The sequence below is a fragment of the Dipodomys merriami genome, unplaced genomic scaffold, assembly GCF_024711535.1.
Source record: "Dipodomys merriami isolate MVZ:Mamm:240054 unplaced genomic scaffold, mDipMer1.0.p SCAF_218, whole genome shotgun sequence".
NCBI lineage: Eukaryota > Metazoa > Chordata > Mammalia > Rodentia > Heteromyidae > Dipodomys > Dipodomys merriami.
The window spans coordinates 242561-268616 of NW_027203582.1; the positions used below are offsets into that span (position 1 = coordinate 242561).

The following is a 26056-nucleotide window of genomic DNA, read 5'->3' on the forward strand; positions in this document are numbered from 1 at the left end:
TTAACAATGAGATGTAAAAGTCGTTATGTTGAAAAATGAACTTTACAACTTTGGGGGGGAACAGGGAGGATTGGGTGGGGGGACAAGGGGAGGATGGGAAGGGAGAGGAAGGAGAAACAAATGGGGAGGCTACAATGCTTGATAAGAAATGTACTCATTATCTTGCCCAGGTAATTGTAACCCATCTGTACAGTATTTTCACAATAAAAAATAATAAAAAAATTACTTAGAATTGATGCATAATTCCTAGTTATTCCAGTTATCACATATACTTTTGGATTGAGTTATCTCTGTATAAATCCAAATGGCCAAAATACCCTCAAAATAAACAGAAATCACATCTTTGTTTTAAATGCAGTAGTTTACAAAGAGTTTTTAGCCAACACCAAAACATCTTTTTAGCTATTCTGCATTTTGTGTGAAGAAGTTTTAACAATAGTTTTTTTTTCCTGACATGCAATTCACTTACAATATATTATCTCCTTTTATTGTATACATTTTAGTGCTTTGGAAGTGAATTGTGCCTTCATAGGTTTTCAAAGCCCGATTTTCACAAACTTGCATTCCTTCAAATAGAAATGCTGTAAATTTTAGAACAGACATTAAAAATAGATATAAAATTCAGTTACAGGAATTTGCCCAGCATACATCCTCTATAGTGTGTCTTTTCCAAATTTGTTTTTTGCGGATCATTTCCAGGGTCTCACACATACTATTCAAGTTCACTGTCAATTAACTACATTCTCTATCCAAAAAAGTTTTTTTACTTCTGTTTAATACATTCATAGAAGTGTAATGCCTGGATCCTATAAAAATTCTCTTTCACCTTTTGAAGACTTGAAATCTTATTTGCTAAAATGATTGTAGTTTTATACAAATTGATCACTATCAGAAGTATATCAATTTCTCCACAAATGCATTACTATATTTTGTGTCCTCTTTTTATATTATGGACTTATTAGTGAGTTTTTATTACTTCTTAGACACTAAAAAGGAGCTTATTTCATATGCTCCTCCTATTGACTATTAATTTGCATATGTTATTTAACGAAATATACTATTCAGGAAAAAATTTATATAGAATTAGAAGATATAAAAATACTTAAGTTTCAGGGGCTGGGAAGGTGGCTCAGTGGTAGAGCGATGCCTTGCATGCCTGAGGCCCTGGGTTCGATTCCTTTGCATCACATAAGCAAAAAAAAAGCTGGAAGTTGCTCTGTGGCTCAAGTGGTAGAGCGCTCTGTGGCTCAAGTGGTAGAGTGCTAGCCTTGAGCTGAAGAGCTGAAGGACAGGGCCCAGGCCCAGAGTTCAGGGCCCACAACCGGACCCCTCCCAAAAAACACTTAAGTTTCAGAATCATTGTAGCATTAACATTGTAGCATTAACAAATATATGCCCTCTATCTGTTGGATATGGTTTCGTTTCTGTTATAGTGTCCTTTGAATTATGAAAGGTTATCACTTGATATAATCCAGTTCTTGCTTCTCTTTAGCTACTAATGTTTTCCATGTCAAATTTTTAGAAACCTTTACTAATCCGATGTCATGAATATTTACATTTATGTTTTACAGGTTTTTACATCTCACATTTAGTTTGATAATCATTCTTTATAAGGTTTCAGGTAGGCCAGGTGCCGGTGGCTCACGCCTGTAATCCTAGCTACTTAGGAGGCTGAGATCTGAGGATGGTGGTTTAAAGCTATCCTGGGCAGGAAAGTCCATGAGAATCTTATCTCCAATAAACCACTAGAAAACTGGCAGTTTTGCTGTTGCTCAAGCGGTAGAGTGCTCACCTTGAGCTGAAGAGCACATGGACAACTCCCAAGCCCAGAGTGCAAACCCCATGACCGACATACATACACACAAACAAAGGATTGAGGTAATATTCTAAGATCATTCTTTAAATCTAGAGAGGCAATAGTGCCAATACAACCATTTAAGATTCTGTTTTTATTTCATAAAGTCTCATAGCATCCTTTTCATTATCTGTGGAACATAAAACTAAGAATTTATTTTTGAAAAATCTGTTACCTTCTTCTATGCGTCTGTTCTTATAATAGAACTAGGTTATCTTCACTAAACATGGTAATAAGATTCAAAGCTTGTATGAAGGCTCAAGCTACACCATTTTACAAGATTGTTATGAATTCCTTGAATTTACATACGGTATTATTGAGCAGGTGGACCAATATTCTCCAGAGATATCTGGATGTTTGATAGTCACTCATATTTCGCACATTGTGGAAACACAAACCCCTGATATTATATATAGATAAATGTCTTTAGAGATTGCTCAAAGCAACTAAAATTAATTTAGGAATGAGTTAAGTTTTAGATAACATTATAGCATAATAAAGCTGAATGATAACGACTTGAGCTGTACTGCAGAAGAGAGAGAGATGGGGAAGAATGGTGGATCACATAGGAGCTGTATGTCATTGGTATTGTTTCAAAAAACAGAAAGACTTCAGAGAAGAGAAGGAGAAAAATAAAGTGTTCTGAATCAAGTTTCTTTTTAATCCACCTGATAGTTTGGACTGAAAGTCAGATAACATGGAAAAAATAAAATAGAAAACAAAGCATTGTATAGAGCTGTTACAATGTAAAAAAGTTGTAATAGGAATATAATTCATTTCCAAAGAAATAAGAGAAAGAATAAAACTAACAGTTGCTAATGTGGATAGAAGATGGATCACATTTTATCATATATAATTTTGAAAAGCATACTAGGAATGAAAATTTTAAAAAGTCATAACTTAAAACACAAATTGTATTATAACTAGACAGTATAGTTCAGTGATAAAACTTTGGCCTAACATATGTGAAACAATTGTGTGATCTCCCAAGCATTACAAAGTACACACAAAGCACACACACACAAAACCCACATAAACACACACACACATAGCACATACACACATTTGGAATACTGTTATTATCATATTAAACAGAGGAAATTATCACAAACAGTAAAAGTATTTTAATATATGAAATCATAATATTGCTCATACTATTTAAAAGTTTAGTAGAAATAAAAGTCACAAGATACTTGGATTCTTATAGATTAAGTAAATTGAAAATTAAGAAATAAAAGACATGAGAAATTTGCAAACAAGTTTTAAATAATAAACATTTTGAAACATGTATACTTTTATTTTGATAAAAGATTGATGTTACTGGTGTTTTAACTCAAGATTTAGTATATGATAACCAGGTGCTCTATATCTTGCTAGGCATGGCTATATCTCTAATCATTTCACTCTGGAAATTTTATGATAAGGTCTCATATTTTCCAAGTCTCTCCCGAATTGCAAACCCTATTTACACTTCCCACCATAGTTAGAAAATGGAAACTACAAATCACTATGCCCAGCTCAGTTTTTTTTTTAATTCAAGTATAAATATTTCCAAAAAGTGACCATGTAATGCAGCCTTTTTTATTAAGTATGTGCTTCTTGAAAATACAGTATTCATTACCTGAACAAATATGTTTAGAACTTTAAGAAATTAAATTTATTTAAATTCATCAACCATATAAAATTTAAGAAAATAATTTTTTTTTTTTTTTTTTTTTACTTTTTGCCATGAACTTTTTTTTTTTTTTTTTAATTGTATTTTATTTTATTTGAGAACATACTGTACAAAGGGGCTACAATTACATGGGCAGGATAATGGATACATTTCTTACCAAGCATTGCAGCCTCCTCCTTTGTTTACCCTTCACTTCCCTTCCCCGCCTCCCCCCTCCCCCCACCCAATTTTACCCCCCTCCCCCCACCCAATTATACCCCCCTCCCCCCCCCCACACCGGCATTGTAAAGCTGGTTTTGACATGACATTTTGTACTTCTCATTGTTGCAACAGGTCCACCTGAATCCTTAAACGACTTGTTTGTCCCCATCTACTCCACATGTTATACTGACATCAAATATAGTGAAAACGGGGGTTACACTGTGGGGGAGGGACATACAAAGCAACAAAGAAATAATCTTATAAATGCATTAGAAATACATGCATGAAAGAAACGAAAACATTAAAATACATATTTAAGGGTTCATTTTCCTAGCATCACATTATCTGACCTTTTCGGCTTGACTCATACCTATACTAGTAAAAATTCACATGTTAACTATTTTGAAAGCAAAAAATATATCTCTGAATAATTTACATGTGTTAAAATTATGCAAAACTAAATTAACTAATCTTACAACTCTGAAAAAAGAATTACCCTAAAGAAACAAAAGAAAATAATTAAGTTCAAAATTTAGAAAATAAAATGAAGTGTACTCTTTAGTTGACTTAAATAACTGTAAGCCCTCTGTATATCAATTTTATAATAAAAAATGCATGAAGAAAGAAAAGTACCCATTGGTCAATATCGACAGGAAAAGCATCAGTAGTTTTATTTTTTGAGTGTGCAAAAAAATCAATGGAAGCGATAAATATGTTCCTTCCATAATAAATGTACTCATTACTTTATTTAGGTAGCTGTATCCCCTCTGTAAATTACCTTTACAATAAAATTAAATTGAAATTAAAAATAAACTAAATAATATACCAATTAAGAATTCATAGAGAGCTAGGAAGGTGGCTCAGTGGTAGAACTCTTGCTTTGCATGTTTGAGTCCCTGGGTTCAATTCCTCAGCATCACATAAACAGAAAAAAAAACTGGAAGTGGCGCTGTGGATCAAGTGGTCGAGTGCTAGCCTTGAACTAGCCTTGAGGAACAGCACCCAGGCCCAGAATTCAGGTCCCATGATCCGACACCCTCCCCCCCCCAAAAAAAAACAGAATTACTAGAAACCATTGGTTTAAAACTTTTTAAAAAACTGCCCTAAGTACCCAAGTAATAAAATTTGATGATACTATTTAAATACTTCAACTTCAGCAGAGAAGCCAAAAGTTTAAAAACTGTTACAAAGTAAATTAATAAATCTGAATATATTACTATTAATAATAGTCATAAGATGAATTTATAGTGGTAGTCAAATAGGTAAGAAATGAGGCAATTTGCCATTCGTTTGATTTAATATGTGAGAAAGAATTTTCTAGGTTTCTTAAAATATATAATCAGTTTAATGAAGAAACTATTCTGTCACATGATATGATAATTAGATGAAGCTGATATTAGAGCAAAGAGCAGATTGTACTAAGTTTTTGCATGTTAAAGTATATGCTTATTTTGGTTGTGGGAAATTGTGTTCAACTTGGGTATTGTTTTTGTAGAGTGGTGTCATAACCGTGGTTAATTTTAGGATAGGGGTTCCCTTTCAAAAGAACATGCATCTGATCTGACTTTTTAACCTTCTCATTATCAAGGGCATAAGAGTTGCACACCAAATTGTCTTGCTTCCTAACCTGGCTGGCCTGGATTCGGCAGCCCTTCCAATCTTAACCTGTAGATAGGGCAGGATGGTAGAAATGATCCAATGCACCCAACTATAGATTGAGAAAGAAGTCCACTAAACTTTTGGCCTGGGTTCTGTTCTCAAGCCTCCTCAGTAGTTAAGAGTTCAGACATATATATGACTTAGGCATGTGAACACCTCAGGACAAGAATAAAAAAGCAGTGAAGTATAGAGGACAGGCCGAATTTTAACTAGCTACTTGGGGGCTGAGTAAGATTAGCTAGCTACTCTGGAGGCTGAGATATGAAGACCACTATTCAAAGCCAGTCCACTCATGAAAATACATGCAATTATCTCCAAAAAACCAGAAGTGGAACAATGGCTCAAGTGGTAAGCCACTATCCTTGGACAAAGAAGCTTAGGGATGATGAATGAATAAATGAGCACTTGCACATATGCATGCGTGTATACACGTGCATGTACACACACACACACACACACACACACACACACACACACACACACACACATGAGTATTTCAATGCGAAGTTCTTTTTTTTTACCTTGCTGTACCCTATTTCCCTGTATTAGTTTACAAATTAACAAAATCAGCTAAGCACCTATTTACATAGAACTCATCATGTTTCTCTAAAGTAAACTCTCTTTTTAGAAGCATGCTTTTATTTGACCCATATGTAAACTATTCAGGAGTTTGATTCTTCTCCCTCAATTCTGTAGAATTAGATGATTGTTTAGCTTCACCCTAGCAATACAATTTTGTGAAATCTTGCATCAAGCAACGTATTTCTTTCTCTAGAACGCAAGCCTCTGTCAAAAAATTAATAATAGGTTTTTCTTCTCTTTGCTTGCATTTGTAGTTTTATTATCTTCATAGATTTTATGATGATCTGTCTGTGCATGGCAAAGACTGCTGTGAAAATAAAAAAACCCGTCACAGCACTTATCATTTATGTACCATCCATAGATATGAAGATGTTTAAATATTACTGAAATTGCTTTGTAATAAATCATGTTCACCTTGACTATCATGAAAAAGAAGAATTGGTTTCTCAGCATTTTAGGTAAGAACTTGATTGAAAGAAACAAAAGTACAAGTGAGGAACAACTCAACACATACATTCAAATGAAACAACACAACCCAAGAAAACAAATTAATTCAGTAGTCAAGAACCTGCAGGAAATGCAAAGTCTTAAAAAAACATCAGCTATCACAAACTTATGAAAATCCTGACTACATGGGAGTCTACTCTTGAGAGGATAGAGGTTAAAGCCCAGACTGGACAAAAAAATCAGTACACAATGCCATGCACCTGTTATTCTAAATTCCAGGAAGAATAACATAACATGGACTGAGCCCAAGGTCATACACAAGGATCTGAAAAATAATCAGGATAATTTAGCGCTGGGGACATGACAAAGTGGTAAGAACACCCATTTATGGGGCACAAGACACTCAATTCAAACTCTAATATTTGGGTATTAAAGTAAAAAGCTATTATTTTAAATAATTGGAATAATTGTAAGATTTGAATATTTGAGTGGAAAAATGCATGAGAGAGATAGAATGAACCCACGTTCCAATGCTTTCACCTTAAGTGAAAATATTTTATGGTACTTCAGACAAAACAGAGTTACCTTGCAAATGAGCATGGTTGTGCATTTGGGTGATGGAAATACTTTAATTACACAGGTGTAAATTAAATAGATTTTATTTGGGTAGATTGTACTTCCTAAACTAAGAACCTGGATGATATCCCTGAGATTTTTCTCTCAAGGCTACCACTCTACTATTTGAACCACAGTTCCAATTCTGATTTTCTGTTGATCGTTTGGTGATAAGAGGCTCCTGGACATTCTTGCCCAGGATGGCTTCAAACTATGATTGTCAGATCTCAGCCTCCCGAGTAACCAGGATGCCAGGCATGAACCATCGATAGTTTTAATAATTTAGTAAATTGTACAGTTACTGAAATTATATATTATCATATAACCTGCATAATATATGTGTGTATGTATATATCAATGCATACGGATAGAAATATTTAGCATATCTTTGTATGTACAGTACATTTATGAAATCATCCATTATAAAATAAAATGGAAAAAAGTTAATAAGGAGCAAAACAAAGGAAATTATCACATGTTTCTTGTTGTTGAATGGAATAAGAATTCAAGAATCAGGTTGGGAAAATCATCTCTACGTTAACAAAATGGATAAGAGCTATTAATTCCAATCCATCTATTTGCCCATGTTGTGCAACCTCACACATGAGTGTCAAAATCAAACCACACTTTTTGCCTATGCTTTTAACTCACCTGATATAATTTACAGGTTAGATGAAGTAATCAAATAAAGATTAAAATAATATTATGTGAGGCTATGAATTAGAGCTGAACATGATTTTAAATATGATAATAGCTAATTAAGTTGCATATTTCTTACGTTTACTCTGTCATGTCCCTCATTCCCACATTAGGAAAGTACATAGAAGGTTCTCACTAAATTATATGTACAATTATGAAAAAATGTTTTGAAAGAATATGGGCACAGTGATGTTTTAGCTTATTGAGACCTGTAGGGGTAAGTGTAGGGGTAAGTGTGTTTTTGAGGACTTGCAATACATTGTGATGAAGATGAAGGGAAGGATGTTCTTATTATGGAAAACTGGATAGAGTATTGCTCCCACAAAGGAAGTGATGAATTATTCCAAAACGTAACAGTAAAATCACTTTCACAATCATGTTCACTGCTGCACTATTCACTGTAGCCAAGTTACAGAAACAGCCCAGATGCCCTTTGGCAGAGTGATGATTAGAGAAAGAGTGGCACATATACACAATTGGATTGAACCCATCCATTTTGAAGACTGTTACATTATTTGCAACGAAATGGATAGATCTAAAAATATATTAATGGAACTGAGTCAGAGCCATATTTGGAAAGTTTACACAAAAATATTAACCAAAGCATGTTATTTGCAGAGGAGTATTTCAAAGGCGTAATTTCTTATAAAATTGAACTTTACTCCAACAAAATGAATACCAGGAAACTATCACTTGGAATATGTGAGTGGAAGTCAAAAGGAAGGAATAAAGAGAGTTATGGAGGAGGAGCCTGAAGGTATAATATTCAATACAGATAGTATGAAACTAGAAAAAATTAAAATGGGGTGAGGTTTGGAAGGGTGTGGAAAAGTTATATAAAGATCCATTTTACTTTAAAAAACTGATATGTTGAATGAAAATTCCCTTGTACAAGTATTTAAGATAATAAGAATATAATTAAAAACAATGGAGACATCTGATCTTAAATTCTATTTCCATCTCTTTTAAAAAATAAATTTATTTGCTCTATAATTTGATGAGAGGGATGGATTTTGTGGGTAGCTAAATCATTGCACATCTGTCTCTCTCTTCCTCTCTCCCTTTCATGGTTCTTATAAGTAATATGATTGCTCCATAATTATCATAATTTATTTTGCTTTTATATTTTTGGTTGCATCATTTCACTTTCTGCTCTGCCATATCCCAATTCATTTACATAGAAGACATTATTTCCTGTTTTCTCATTCTTAGAATAAGCTGCACAAGAAGAAAACACTGGTCCTCATTTTCAGTCTGTACCTTTAAATACGGAGGAAAATCTTTCCTCTGCTCTCTACCAATTCCCTACTCTCCAGTTAGAATAATTTAGAATAGTAAAAATGAAAAAAGAGAAAATAAATAATAGTGAAAAAAACAGATGCAGCAAATTCACCAGATTTTTCTGACCATTTCATCCAATGTGAACTATTGGGGAAATACATGGACAGATCATTCTCACTGGCACTCAAAGTCTCTGGTTAGGCAATTCTGATGAAGTTGAGGAACAAGATGAAAAAGTGAGAAATGGTATCAATTGCAAAAAAAATGAAATAGTATCCAAGCAAATTTCTTCTTTGTTCTGCTGAAAACAATCGCTTTACTACAATGCAGAGACTACTTTCCAAAAAGGTCACTCATGTGATTACTAGGGATGACGATGAGCATACCCCTCTTCATCGAGAAGCCTACAGTGGACACTTAGATATTGTCCATGAGTTGGTGGCTCAAGGCAGATATTCATGCAATAACTGCGAATGGCTGGACATCCCTGCACAGTACTCATACATGGAATAATAACAGAGTGGCTTCTTTATTTCATCATGATGCAGATACCAATGGCCAAGTTAAAGGCTTCTTGACCCCCATGCATCTTGCTGCTGGGAATAGATATAGCAATGATACGCTGGATCTCCTTCTATTGAACCATTATATCAAGCCAGGTCTGAAGCACAACTTGGAAGAAACTGAATTTGATATTGCCAAAAGGATGAGTATGTATCACTACCTCTTGGAAGTTGTGGAAAGCTGTACAAATTGTTCTCCTAAGTCCTAATGGATCAGTTAATTTTCTTTAATTTCAAAATTGCCACTCCATCCTATGTGACCATAGAAAATATTTTAACAATACAAAGCAACAGCAATACCTTACTTTAAAAATTCATGTATTCCATGGTATTCTTCCAAGTGAATTGCCTGACTTTGATGTCAAAATATATTTGAGTTGTTTGTATACATCTATAATGATTTCTATAGAGTTTGTGATTTTTTAAATCAGAAAAAATTTTAATTTATCTGTTGAAATGAGTAGTACAGAAACTAAAGATATTTCTGGTGCTTGTCTGAAAAAGTATATTTTAAAATATTTAATATTCTGTTTGTATAATGTCCATAATCTATTTCATTCGCTCCTAGATATAATACTTTGAATTCGACATTGTTTTATAATACATACGTTCATTAATAAATGTGTCCTTTCAGATTGCATTCCATATAGAAACATTTTAAAATTCTTTTAATTCCTAGGTCCTTATAGAATTTTATTTCTTTGGGATAAAATGACAATGTTATTTATTTAAAAAGTTTTATAAAGGTTATGCTATGTAAAGGCCTTTCTAAAACGGTGAAGATTGAATACACTGATGTCAAACTAACTTTTATTTCTATGAATTACATATATTATTACACTTGTATATTTGTAATCAACTTTTGAATAACTGTTTTTCATTTCTTGCATCTGAAGAATGAAAAATATGGAATACTTCACAAATTTTCATATCATCCTTGTGCAAGAGGCATGTAAATCTCTGTATTGTAATTCGGGTAGACCTGCTGCTGAAGCATGTAGTATCCTATAAACTTAAGTAATCAATGATGCAATCTTAAGACAGGTATATATCCTTAGTTGCCTATTTGTAACAAGGAAACCTTATTGTTCCCAAAATTGTTATTCATCTTATTTCTGTAAAATTCTGTGTATGGTGGAAAAAACTTATGTTGTTTGTTCGATTGCTCACATTTGCAAGTTTTTGTAAATGACTATTTTAAGTCTTTTTCATTTGAAATTTGATCATACTTTGAAGCCGTTATAGATAGGTGCAAAGGTGATGGATTTTCAAGTACTTATTTATTAACTGATTTAGCTTTGTGGAGCTAATGGATTAAAAGTAAGCCTTGCTTAAGAGCTACTTCTAAATTTCTGCAGCTTAAAATTTCCCAAATGAGGTCTTGCTGGCACAAATGTCTCCTTGACCTTTCACCCTTGCTTCATGTAGGAACAGCCCAACCAGAATGTCTTACCCTGACAGCATAGATTGTCTTACTGGAGCAAAACTAATCTTAGTTACAAGGGATTATATAGAGACAAACAGTTCAGACAGAACTGTTCGGACTAGAAGGTATTTTTTCAAAATATAACTGCTTATTACACCCTACCATTTCAAAAGTAGCTAAAGCCAAGAAGGTGAAAAAATTGTTCATATGCATGATTACCTAATGTCCTGGCCTGACTACCATCCAACCAGGCAGGAAGTTACACCACTGATTTTCTATCACCAAATATATTCCATAGCTCCAGGAGAAGTCCATATGTTTCTCCTGGTTATTAGGCCTTAAATTGGTAGTGTTTTAACCACAGTGTTTCCTCTTGCCTCTAAGCTGTACATCCCCGAATGGTAAAGCTTTAGTTCTAATTCTCCTAAACAATGAGGTAGAGGAAATGGAATAATACTTTAAAACAGTTGCCTTTGATTCCCTAACCACAACGGAACAATGCAAAACATTTTCTTATAGATAATTATATATTTTATATTTATATGTGTTGATTTTATATTTCACACAGTGGATCTTACTGGAATTAATTGATAATTTGACAAATTAATTTATATTATTCCAATAAATAGATTGGAATATAAATAATCAGGATTAGAATATATATTAGAATATAAAAAGTATCAATGCAATGTTTTCGGTATAAACTTGTGATACTTTCTACGTGTTCTTGGTCTTCTGAATTCACATGGTAAAAAAAACAATGTTGTTTTCCTCTAATCTATGAGGGATTTTACTCTGCTGCTCTGTTTATTGTTTTAACTCGCTGGTCCCAAATTGTTTTTCTCCATATTTCTGAAGCATTCCTACTGATTATACTCAAATTTTGCTGATATGATGTCTAAAAGGTATTATTCTTCTACAGGATCCATGGGTCCTAGGATCCCAGGTCCCAGTTATCTGCATCATCAGATAACTAGGGCAAAAGTTCCCACCTATGCCCATGCAACATGCCAAGAGAAAGTAATTGAAGACCCATCTCAATTTCTCATTTCTTACATTTCAGGGCCCCAATTCCTTGAAATGAAGGAATTAGCAGTGAGCAATTGGGAAATGCAAGACAACTTAAAATGCAAGATGAAATCACAAAATGTGAAAGTACAGTAATTCAAACTTTCAATTTTCAGATGACCATGCCATATGAGTGGAAAAGACCACAAATGTCACAAGATTATTTGTAATACCGTTCTCCTAATGATTAATGAATGATTTCAGTCCAGTATCAGCAGGCTAAAAAATAGTTCCTGAACGATAGATCCATAATTGGTTTACCAATGCTAGGAATACTTGACATAGAGGTCAAATATAATTCAAAAAACATTAATTGAGAAGATCCTTAGTGCTTCAAAACACTGTTACTTCAGTAAACTTGGTTCTGTAGTATAAAAATGTCATTCTCAAATAAATGATAACCTACATTTAATCTGCTGAAAGTATATTCCTTTTCAAATAAACTTTTAAAAATCACATTTGCCAAAATAACACTTTACAAGTGATCATATTTAGTGAGGTTACTAGTATTTCAAGTGTAGGGAGCAAGTTTCAATAGAGTTGATTTATTCACCCAGCACTAATGCCAAACAGGTTCAACCATTCATTAAAGTGTAGGAATAGTACCCCCCACCATTTGTGTTTTTCAGTAGGTACCTTCAAAAATTTGTTAAATAGTTCAGCCTCCAATATTTCAAACCAAAACATTAGCTAATAAAGTAAATTTCATAACATAAGTACATTTTAAAAAGTCATGAATAGTTGCCTTATCATATGGTGTTTTATGTTTTCCCTATATGTCTAACATAGTAAGAAATATGACTTTAAGTCTTGAATATGGGTACTCATCAGAGATTTGACAAACATACAATCTGTCTTCTATTTCTATCATATTCCTCTACCGTAGTAAATTTGATATTTCTTCTTTTGCCAATACTTATAGTTAGTTGAAAATATCCCAGGTAAAATAAAATAATCACACACCACTGTACAAAGCCATTTATAAAAACTGGTAGTTAGGAATACATTCTAAGCCATTTTTAAACTTTCTTGTTGACTACAGATTAATCTTCCAAATGGAGGGCAATGAAATCATGTCTAGGTGCTTCATGTCTCCAGTCTTGCAAATTGTTACTTCAGATGAATGAATTATGGAAATATAAGCTGACATCAGTTCAAGTATATGCAGAATTGAAACTCCATGGAATGTATATAAACCTTTCAAAGTACTAACAGACAGTTTAACAGAATGAGTATCAGGAAATTGAATTAATAGTAATAATAGTAAAGGAATAATAATAAAGCCATAGAATGAACGAAGAATGGAACAAGGGGCAAGTACAGCTAGAATACTTAATATACACATGTGAGAAAGGAAGTGGTAAATCAGAAATAAATCTTGTAGAAGGGGTTGGTTGAGAATGATAGAAGGAGTGACTCTGATCCCGGAACATTGGACAATTAGATGGACATTTTTGTAACACACTTTCACAACTTTTTGAAATTCAGTGAAAAAACACAACAAAAAACAAAAACACACAAAAAGCACAACCAAACAGCAATCTCTATAGAGTACGATTATGACCTCTCAAAATTTTAAATACTTAATGAAGGACAATCTTGGGAAAAGCATACAAAGCTGTTCGAAGTGAGCAATTTGTGGTAGAGGAGAAATTTTAACAGATTTAAATAGACTGTTTAAGGTTATAAATCACCTACATCTGCTGCAAATATTTTCTTCTGCGAGTTCTCTTGGTCTGAAAGGATATTCCAATCCTGAGCGACACTTGATAGCTTGTGAAGGTAGAATGGAAGAAACAAGATCAAGAACCCATTAATCCATTGGAGAGGAAACAGTCGTCTACGTTTTCTCTCATTTCTATTGACTACTTTTATTCATAAGTTTAAGTCAAGTGATTTGAATTAAATATTTCCTTCTTTGTTCTGGCAAAGTAATTGGTCAAAATAATTCACTAAATATTATTAGCCTTTTTTTTTCTATCATGCTGTTTTCTTGTCCAAGCGAGTCCATTACACTTCCCGCTTGCATTTGGTTGCCACAGAAACCCAGCATCAATGTTAATGAGGACAATCTCTAATGTAAAACTTTGTCTCCAAAATACCAGTCCAAGAAGCTGTGATCACAAATATTTAGCTATACATTTTTCTTTTTTCTTTTACCTTGAAAGTCTTCTTTGTCTAAAGTGCCCTCAAAAATAAGTACTCTGCCAATTTTTGGATCAATCACTTATAACCTCAAAGATATTTTGCTAACAAGATGCTTAGAGGAAACCGAAGAATACTGCACTTTTATCTTCTCTCTTAAGACTCTCCTTAGATACCATGTCAGGAACAGTGAAGTTATTCTTTGCAAAATTATTTCAATAGATTATTTTTTTCTCTTCATCTTGCATTTGCTCAACAAGATGTATGGAGAATAATAGAGTTGAATCACCCATACCATGGATGACAGTGTCTTTCACAAAAGGACAATGCTCCTATGTCCTATTTCTCTGTCCTCCTCTTAGCTCTTGCCTGATTTCCAACTAATCACAGATTCTTAGCTTCAAGTCTAATGAAGGTGAAGGACTATAAGGACTCCCCCATTGCTACATTGTAGGGCTAGATCTCTGGCAGGAGGTAAGTGTGAACGATGCACTCAAGGAACACACGTTGGGAGAACAGGCTTAAGCAGTTCTGGTTTATTTCTGCACAAGGGTTGGGATTTTATAGCTCCAACTTTCCCAACCTCCTGAGTCCTTCCCAGCCAATTACTTAGCGGGGAGTTGATGATGGGCACTGCTTGGTGACAGGCACTGATTGGTCCCCCGGGGGCATGTAGGGAGCAGGGACAGCTCATGGCAGGAAAGCTAGGCAGACGTGCCTGTGGGTCACGTCTCTATGAGCAGGAAGTGTGCTTCAACTGCTACTCTAGCTGACTCAACCAGATCTGACCGGCTCTACCCACAAATTTTCCCTTTTCTTTTAAAAGGACCGTCATTATGGTGACCCGTCATTGGAGGCATTTTTGCCGGGAGTGCAAGCATTTAATAATTCCTAGGAGAGTAAGCCCTACATGTGCACGGCCTCCCCAGATGACCAGAGAGGATGGCGAAAACCATTGTTGTAACTTTTTAAGCACATCTTCTAAAAAGGAGACAGCGGGAATAAGCTGAATGGTGGTCTGGTTTAGGTGGGTAACATCATGCAGCAGGTTTTGGTTGAAGTTTAAGTACTTAAGGGACTTAGGGCCTTTGAGGTAGTTACTAAGTTCAGTGAAATTGGGTGCGGGAGTGGTAAGCTGACCGACAGAATTAGTCAAAGCATTACATAGTCCTCCTTGTTGTAATCAAAGAAACGTAATCTGTTCTTGGAGCAAGTCTATTTGTTGTTGGAGCACAAGGAGGCCTCCCTTAAGATGATTGGCAACTTGTAAATGTTATAATTCTATGGATGACAGTTGAGGGATGAGCTGGTTTATCTGTTGCACGGTGGACACGCTTTGGGACAGCAATACAGCCGCGGTGGTAGCTGAAGCCACTGTAGCGATGATTGCGGACCCGATTGCAAGGATCAATCCTACTGCTCTTTTAGTGCACGGATGAATCAAATGAATCTGGGAAAACTGAGAGTCATTAGTAGCCAGAACAATAAATGGGGGAACACGTACCAAACCTGCAAAAGGATATGAGTCATTGGGTTGCCAGTGATTGCTGAGAGTGCAAGTAGCGGAGGAGTTGTCTCCTAGACAAAAAAAGAACGGGGCTCTAACCACTACCATTCCTGACACCTGGTCATATCCAGATCAGTTACAGCGACGAATATTGGCCAATAGGAAAGGGGACAAAATGAGGCAGGAATGTGATGATCAAACGAATGGCATGGGGGGTCCTAGGTCTCCCAATCGTCCTCCTGAAGAGTCATAAAACTCCTTTAGATTTTGAGGTTTGGGATCCTTTTCAGATTGGTTGTATATAGCTGGGTCTCTACCCTTAAAAGAGTTTTAAAAAAACTATGAAGATGAAGCAGTGGGTGAGGCTTCAATAGCCAAGAAGCTGTGTTTAATTGGAAATCAGGAAAGAGCTGAGAGGAGGACATAGAAGTAGGACACAGAAGCGTTGTCTTTTTGTAACAGACCTGTCTTCCAAGGTATGGGTGATTTACCTCTATTCTTCTCCATACATCTTGGTGAGCAAATGCAAGAACAAGAGAAAAATAATATATTGAAATAATTTTGCAAAGAGAAACTTCACTGTTCCTGATATGATATCTAAGGAGAGTCTTAAGTGAGAAGATAAAAATTGAGTATTTTTTGGTTTCCTCTAAGCATCTTGTTAGCAAAATATGTCCTTGAGGTTAGAATTGATTGAAACAAAAAGTGATGGAGCACCTATTTTTCTGGGCAATTTAGACACAAGAAGACTTTCAAGGTAAAGGAAAAAGAAAAAAGTTAGCCAAGTATTTGTAATCACAGTTTCTTGGACTGGTTTTCTGGAGACAATTTTACATTAGATTTGTCCTCATTAACATAGATGTTGTTTCATGGCAACCAAATACAAGAGGAAAGTTTAATGGACTCGCTTAGTCAATTAAACAGCATAATAAAATAAAATGGCAAATAACTTTTAGTGAATTATTTGACCAATTACTTTGCCAGAATAAAGAAGGAAAATGTAATTCAAAATGAATTGACCTAAAAGTATGAATAAAATGTAGTGAAGAGAGATGAGAGGAAAAAATAAAGGATTTTTTTCTCTACAGTGGAGTAATGGGTTCTTCATTTTGTTTCTTCCATTCCATTTTTCCAAGCTATCAATTGTGGCTCAGGACTGGAGTATCAAGTTCAGACAAAGAGAACTCATAGAAGAAAGATAATATTTGCAGCAGATATATGTGATTTATAACCTTAGATAATCTATTTAAATCTGTTCAGAATACTCCCCTACGCCAAACTGCCCTCTTTGAACATCTTTGTTTGCTTTTACTAAGACTTCCCTCCATTAACTGCTTAAAATTTTTGAGAGGTCATATTCATACTCCCTACAGATTGCTGTTTGGTTGTGTTTTTTATTTGTTTTTGTGTTTTTTTAACTGAATTTCCAAAGGTTGTGCAAGTGTCTTACAATTAAATATGTCCACCTAATTATCCATTGCTCCTGGATCACAGTGACACCATCTATCATTCTCAACCACTCCATTCTCCAAGATTTATTTCCGATTTACCACTTCCTTTCTCAAATGTGTACATTGAGTATTCTAGCTGTACTTGCCCCTTGTTCCATTTTTCATTCATTCTATGTCTTTACTATTATGGCTCTCTGGTTTCAACTTCCTGATAGTCATTCTGTTAAACTGTCTGTTAATATTTGAAAGGTTTATATACATTCCATGGAGTTTCAGTCCTGCACATACTTGAACTGATGTCAGCTTATATTTCCATAATTCATTCATCTGCAATAACAATTTGCAAGACTGGAGACTTGAAACACCTAGACATGATTATATTCTCATCCATTTGAAGATTAATCTTTAGTCAACAAGAAAGTTTAAAAATGGCTTTGAATGTATTCTTAACTACCAGTTTTTATAAATGGTTTTGTACAATGATGTGTGATTATTTTATATTACATGGAATAAAACTTTCTACTACCTATAAGTTTTGGAAAAAGAAGGAAAGTAACATATACTAATATAGAAGAATATGATAGAAATAGAAGATAGATTTTGTCACATCTCAGATGAGTACCCATATTCAAGACTTAAAGACATATTTCTTACTGTGTTAGACAGAGGGAAAACAAAACAGCATATGATAAGGCAAGTATTTGTGACTTTTTAAAATGCCCCTTATTAAGTGATGAAATTTACTTTATTAGCTAATGTTTAGGGTTGAAATATGGGAGGCTGATCTATTAAACAAATTTCTGGAAGGCACCTACTGAGCAACACAAATGGTGCGTGGTACTACTTTTAGACTTTAATGAATGGTTGAACCTGTCTGACATTAGTGCTGGGTAAATGAATCAAGTCTATTGTAACTTGCTCCCTACACTTGAAAAACTTGTAGTGTCACTAAGTGTCATCTACTTATCAAATGTTATTTTGGTAAGTGTGATTTCAAAAAGTTCATTTGAAAAGGAATACACTTTCAGGAGATTAAATGTAGGTTGGTTTGAGAATGACAACATTTTTATACCACAGAACCAAGTTGTACTAAAGTACCAGTGTTTTGAAGCACAAACGATCTTCTCAATTAATGTTTTGCTGAATTAAATTTAACCTCTAAGTCATTTTCCTGACCATGGTAGATCAATCACGGATCTATCTTTCCAGGAACTATTTTTTGGCCCACTTATGCTGGACTGAAATATGACATTAGTCATAAGGGGAGGGGTATTAAAAATAATCTTGTGACACTTTCTGATCTTGTTCACTCATATGGGCTGGTCATCTGTCAATTCAGGTTGAAATACAGTAATTTCTCTCGATTTTGTGACTTCATCTTTCATTTTAAGTTGCCTTACATTACACAATTGCTTGCTGCTAATTCTTGTTTCTCAAGGAATTGGAGCCCTGAAATATAAGAAATGAGAAATTGAGATGGATTTTCAGTTACTGTCTGCTGGCATGTTGCGTAGTCCTAGGTGAGAAGTATTGCCCCTGTTATCTGATGATGCAGGTAACTCAGCCATAAGATATTAGGACCCATGGGTCTATAGAAGAATAATGTCTTTTAGATATAATATTAGCAAAATTGGAGTATAATATGTAGGAGGAATGAATCAGAAATATGGAGAAAAACAGTTTGGGACCAGTGAGTTAAAACAATAAACAGAGCATCAGAGTAAAATCTCTTATAGATTAGAGGAAAACAACATTTATTTTTAACAATGTGAATTCAGAAGACCATGAACACTTAGAAGGTATCACAAGTATATACCGAAGACATTGCATTGATACTTTTTATATTCTAATATATATTCTAAACTTAATTATTTACATTCCAATTCTATTTATTGGAATAAATAAATATCAATTTATTTGTCAAATTATCAATTGATTCTAGTAAGTTTCACTGTGTGAAATATAAAATCAGCATATATAAATATAAAATATATAACTATATATAATATAATAAAATGGCACATGTTTTGCATTGTTCTGTTTTGGTTAGGGTATCCAAAGCTACTCTGTTTTAAAGTATTTTTCCATTATCTCTACCTCAGTGTTTGATAGAGTTAGATTTAAACCTTTACCTTTTGTAGATTCACAGATTGGAGGCAAGAGGAAACATTACCAATTTAAGGCCTAATAACAAGGAGAAACATATGGACTTCTCCTGGAGCTATGAAAATATTTGGTGATAGAAAGGCAGTAGTCTAAGTTCCTGCCTGGTTGGAAGGTAGACAGGCCCGGACATTAGGTAATCATGCATATGAACAATTTTTTCACCTTCTTGGCTTTAGCTACTTTTGAAATGGTAGGTATAATAAACCATTATATTTTGATAAAAAACCTTCTAGTCTGAAAAGTTCTGTCTGAAATATTCATTTTTCTATGATCCCTTGGAACTAAGATTTATTTTGTTCAAGTAAGACAATTTACGCGATCAGGGTAAGATATTCTGGTTGGTCTGATCCTACATGGAAGAAGGGTAAAGCATCTGGTAGACATTTGTGCCAATGAGACCGCATTTGGGAAAATTTCAGCTGCAGAAGTTTAGAAGTAGCTCTTAAGCAAGGCTTACTTTGAATCCGTTAGCTACACAGAGCAAACTCAGTTGAATAAATAAGTATTTGAAAAAGCCATCCCCTTTGGACCTAGCTAAAAATGCTTCAAAGTATGATTAAACTAAAATGAAAAAGATTTAAAATAGTCATTGACAAAAAAAAAATTACAAACGTGAGCATTCAACTGAACAATATAATTATTTTCCATTATACACAGAATTTTAGGGAAATAAGATCAGTAGCATTGTTAGAAACAATAAGGTTTCCTTGTTACAAACAGGCACCCAAGGATATAATCCTGTATAAATATTGCATCATTAACTACCTAAATTTAGAGGACATTACATGCTTCAGCAGCACATGAACCCAAATTACACCAATACAGAGATTAACATGGCAATTGCAAAGGATGATATGAAAATCTGTGAATTATTCCAGATTTTTCATTCTTCAGATGCAAGAAATGAAAAACAATTATTAAAAAGTTGATTACAAAATTAATAGTGTAACAATACATGTAATCCATATAAATAAAAGTTAGTTTGACATCAGTGTATTAAATCTTCACCTTAGAAAGGCCTTTACATAGCATAATCGTTATAAAACTTTTAAAATTAGACAACATTGTCATTTTATTCCAAAGAAATATACTATAAGGACCTAGTAAAAAAGGAATCTTAAACTGTTTTGGTATGGAATGCAATCTGAAAGGACACATTTATTAATGAGCCTATATATTATAAAACAATGTAGAATTCAAAGTCTTATATCTAGGAAAGAATAAAATAGATAATTGGCATTATACAAACAGAATACAGAATATTTAAAGGTATAATTTTTCACATAAGCACCAGAAATATCTTTAGTTTCTTTAGTACTCATTTCAACAGATAAATTAAAATTTGTGAATAAAAAAAAGCAAAAACTCGAGGGTGTCCAAGATGGTGACGGGGAACTAGGGGAATGCCACAGCTCTCCCCAACCAAAAAGAGAGTTTGAGTTCCAACGTTTAATCTCCCCAAGAGACCGACAACAACAAAAAAATCAACATCCAGAGAAAAACAGGAGTTGAAAAGAAGAATTTCACAACAGAGAAGCTTGAAGACGCCTCCCCCAACGTCTATTGGCCACAAAGCAGCGTGCCAAGCCATGGCCAGCCCGGCCTGGTGGGAGCTACCAGTGGCCCAGATAGATACACAGGGAGTTGTCTGCAGATCACCGGCACCAAAGACCCCTGAGGTATGAGTGTCAGACCGGCTGATCCTGACGAATGAAGAAACCTCCGAGCAGGGAACTTGCACAAAGATCCCACCCCTTCCCCTCACTCTCCATTGGAGCAGGGAGGCTCCATCCCACCAAAGCCACTCAGCCCCATGGCAGGAACCTCAGAGATACATGAGATGCCCACAGAACACCAGAGCAGAAGAACTGAAAGGAAGTGGTGCTGATCCAGAGAGCACAGAGACAAACCCCAGCAATCAGAACCTGAACAGAGTCCCCACCCCACCCCTCGGGTGGAGGCCAGACGCCCATCCCTTGGAGCGGACCCAAACAGTGTCAATGGGGGCAGTGACAGAAAAGAAACACACAGAGCCACCACCTCTCAGCCTAGCCCACAACCACCTCAATTGAACTCTGATTGCAATGGCAACCAACAACAACCTACATCACATGAAAACAAATAGCTCCAGGGTGAGTACCCCGCAGGGGACAGTGTATTCCTCAAGGGAGACCAGAGCTGGTGGTAATTCCCAGACCCCCTATCCCAAAACCTGCACCACAGGACCCACTAAACCTAGAAACTGTTCAAGAGCTCCACCAGCTCATGAATCACACTCAGCTGGCCAGGCTAGAACAAGAGAGACCCTGGAAGGAAGCTTAAAAGCCCAAGCCTGGTACAGCGCCATTGGGTCAAGAACCCAACGGTGGAAGAAATTTGAACTGTGTACTCCAAGCTGCGTAATCTAGGTGGGATACACAGCAGCACAGGTCCAACAGGTGTGCCCAGGCTGGGGTCTGGGACCAGGCCTGGGGATCTGGTGCCTGAGCAACATAACCAACACCTCCCAACTGAAATCAGAAGCTGAGCATACGCCTCAGTAGAGGGGAGAAAAACAGGGAACTACACTCCTGGTAATCATGACTGTGACAGCAAAAGATGCGGGGGGTTCAGGACAAGAGAAGCCCAAACTCCACAAGAACCTGACCCATGTATTCTAGGCTAAGAATTGAACAACACAGGCCTCCAGCACCCGATAATAGTCAGGAGCTCAGGCTGGTAAGGTGCTCAACAGTACAGTGCTTGTCTTAGGTGCAAGAGGCCCTGGATCTGATTCCTCAGCAAAACATAAGCTGAAAGGGCCAGATGTGGTGCTATGGGTCAAATGGTAGGGTGCCAGCCTTGAGTTGAAGAGCTGAGGGACAGCACCCAAGACCAGAGTTCAAGCCCACAAATAGCCAAAAAAGTAAAACAAAACAAAACATCAGGAGACCATAGCAGACTCCAGCATCTGGGAGAATACATCCAGCACATCCAAACTAGCCAAGAGCACCTGTAGGAACAAACAGGAGCAGTCTAGGCTGCTCAACCCTTCTAACGGCGGGAACTGCCAGTGATCTACAGCAGAGAGCTGAGAATCCTGTGTGGGTCAGACCAGCAGCTGGAGGTCGGCCCCCAACAGAACCGAGATCAGGTACAGACTCCCTCTACCAGCACAGAAACAGTAACCAAGCAAAGACAGACACCTATTGACCAAAACAAAATTTCAGATTAGTCTGCAATAATCCCTGAATAACCATGAGAAAATCACAGAGAAATATTATAAGGTTTATCAACAGCTAGGATAGCAAGCTATCTCTAAAAGCCAGCAGCAACCCAGGGGAGAGCCCCACTGGGAGCAAAGCAGGAATGGAAGACAAACACTACATCCAAGACATGCTGGAGGCAATGACTCAAGAAATAAAGTGAGAAATAGACCAGAATTTGAAAGAACACCAGGTCAAAATACCAAAAGAGGTGCAGGACATCAAAGAGGAGATGCATGCAAAAATAGAGGTAGCACACACCTCACTAAGCCATGAGATAAGTGACAAAATAGAGGCAGTACACACCTCATTAAGAGGTGAGATTAGTATTTTGAAAACCAACATTGAATCCATTAAAATCAACAATGAGTCCATTTCCTCCATGCAAAACACAATGGAAGCCACAGTTAACAGAGTGAACAAAATGGAATTCAGAAGACAGAATACATCAACTGGAACAAAAAATGACAGATATGGAAAATTCACTTAAATTATACCAAAGGGAAATTCAAAGGCAAGCAGATAGTGCCAAGAAAATTAACCTTCATATACGAAGGTTAGGAATATCAAAGCAAGGGAATGCAACACCTATTCCCCAAGATAATCGGTGAAAATTTTCCCCATCTCAAAAAAGAACATCTTACCCACATAACAGAAGCATATAGAACACCTAACAAGCAGGATCCCAGGAGAAACACTTCTAGACACACTATAGAATAATTGATAGATCTGAATGATAAGGAAACAATCTTGCATGCAGCAAAAAATGAAGAAGGAGCTATACTACTATAGGAAAATATTAGAATCACTACAGATCTCTCCACACAAACACTGAATGCAAGAAAGGCCTGGGAATGTACCACATGAGCCCTGAGAGCCAATAACTTCCAACCCAGACTGATATACTCAGAAAAGCTAGCATTCACATTCGATGGAGAACTGAAAATTTTTAATAGCAAAGAAAAACTAAATTAATACATAAACATTAAGCCAGCGTTACAAAGACTACTAAGAGGTGGAACACAACCTGAGAAAAGCAACCAGAAACAGGGACCTGCACCGAGACAGGCATTAATAGAAGTCTATCTGAGCAAGGACAGAGGAAAGGAAAGATGAAAAACAGTGACCATAATGCATCTCTCTATACTATCTCTTAAGATTAACGGGCTTACTTCACCAATCAAAAGAAAAAGAACTGCAGTTTGGATCCTAAAACATGACCCATCCATCTGTTGCCTTCAGGAGACCCACCTCTAAGCCAAACATGCAAACAAACTCAGAGTGAAGGGTTAGAAAAGGATCTACCAATCAAATGCCCTTAGTAAGAGAGCAGACGTAGCAATCCTTATATCTGACAAAATAAACTTGTCATTAAAATCATTGCAATGTCAAACCATCCCTGCATCCCTGGGATGAAGCTTACCTGGTCATAGTGTATGATTTTTTAAATGTGTTTCTGGATTCTTTTAGCTAGAATCTTAAGGATCTTTGCACCTGTGTTCATCAAGGAAATTGGCCTGTAATTCTCCTTTTTGGTTCGGTCTTTGCCTGGTTTGGGGATGAGTGTGATATTGGCTTCATAGAATGAGTTTGGGATAGCTCCCTCCTTCTCTGTTTCTCTGAAGAGCTTGAGGAGTGTGGGTATTAGTTCTTCTTTAAAGGTCTTATAGAATTTTGCTATGAATCTATCTGGTCCTGGGCTTTTTTGGTTGGAAGACTTTTGATAGCTTCCTGTATCTCGTTGTAGGATATTGGCTTATTTAATTGGTTTCTTCTTTGCTCAGTTTGGGCAACTTGGATTTCTCTAAAAATGCATCAATATCTGCCAGGTTTTCTTCCTTTAGAGATTATAACTTTTTAAAATAGTCCATTAGGATTGTTTGGATATCTTGGGTACGTGTTATGATTTTTCCAGTGGCATCCCTAATGCTGTTACAATGGCTTTCCTCTCTTCCTTTTTTAATTAATCTTGCAAATGGTCCATCAATTTTGTTTATTTTTTCAAAGAACCAGCTTTTTGTTTGGTTAATTTTGGCTGTATTTTTTTATTTTCTAATTGGTTAATCTCTGCTCTTAATTTGGTTATCTGGCTCCGACTAGTAATTTTAGGTTCCATTTTTTCTTGTTTTTCTAGCTGTTTTAATTGCAACATGAGATTATTTACTTGGTTTGTCTCCATTTTCTTGATGTGGGCAATGAGGGCAATAAATTTGCCCCTCAGGACTGCTTTTGCTGTGTCCCACAAGTTTCTTTGTGAGATTTTTTTCATTTTCATTGAGTTGTAGGAAATGTTTTATTTCTTCTCTGATCTCTTCCATTACCCAGGCATTTGCTATGGAGTGTGCTGTTCAATTTGCATGTATTAGAGGAATTTCTGCGGTATGCTTTGTTATTGAGAACTGGCTTGATTCCACTATGGTCAGATAGGATACAGGGGATTATGTCGTCCCTTTGTATTTGCTTAAGTTCCTTGCATGAACTATGATATGGTCTATTTTGGAGAAAGTTCCATGAGCTGCTGAGAAGAATGTGTACTGTGTTGTTTTACAGTGAAATACTCGGTAGATGTCAGTTAATTCTGCTTGAAGTATGGCCTCACTTAATTTGGTAGCTTCTTTGCCAATCCTCTGGTTGGTAGGCCTGTCCTTTGGTGAGAGCGGTGTGTTGAAGTCTCCTAGTATTATCGTATTGGGATCTATTTTATTCTGTAAGTCAATAAATATAATCCAACCCATCAATAGAGCCAAAGTCAAGAATCACATGATTTTCACCACAGATGCAGAAAAGGCCTTTAATAAAATTCAACATTCATTCATGCTAAAGGCTCTGGAGAAAACAGAAATAGCAGGAACATTTCTTAAAACAATAAAACCATTTATGACAGACCAATAGACAATATTATACTTAATGGGGAAAAGCTACAACCAATTCTCCTAAAATCAGGAAGAATGCAAGGATGCCAACTGTCTCCACTGCTCTTCAATATAGTCCTGTAACCCTTAGCCAGGTCAATAAGGCAAGAAAAATACATGAAAGGGATCCGCATAGGGAAAGAAGAGGTTAAACTATTCCTTTTTTCAGACAACATGATACTATACTTTCATGATCCCAAAAATTCCATCCCCAAACTCTTAGAAATCATAAATCACTTCGGCAAAGTAGCAGGATACAAAATAAACCCAAAAAAATCAGCTGCCTTCCTGTACACTGACAATGTACAAGAAGAGAGGGAAATAAAGGGAGTAACCCTATTCACAATAACCTCCCCAAAAATACAATATTTTGGAATTAACCTAACCAAAGATGTAAAAGAACTATTTAATGAAGACTATAAAAAGATAAAGAAAGAAATTTCAGAAGACACTAGGAAATGGAAAGACCTCCCATGCTCTTGGATAGGCCAACATAATATAGTGAAGATGGCAATATTGCCAAACTTAATATACAAATTCAATGCAATTCCTATTAAAA

General features: G+C 35.7%; 2 pseudogenes; one reads left to right on the forward strand and one right to left on the reverse strand.

The window, feature by feature from the left end:
• Window positions 1-10477: 10477 nt before the first annotated feature.
• LOC138834526 (U6 spliceosomal RNA) lies at window positions 10478-10574 on the reverse strand (annotated as a pseudogene).
• Window positions 10575-20125: 9551 nt separating this feature from the next.
• On the forward strand, window positions 20126-20224 carry LOC138834527 (U6 spliceosomal RNA; annotated as a pseudogene).
• The last annotated feature ends 5832 nt before the right edge of the window (window positions 20225-26056 follow it).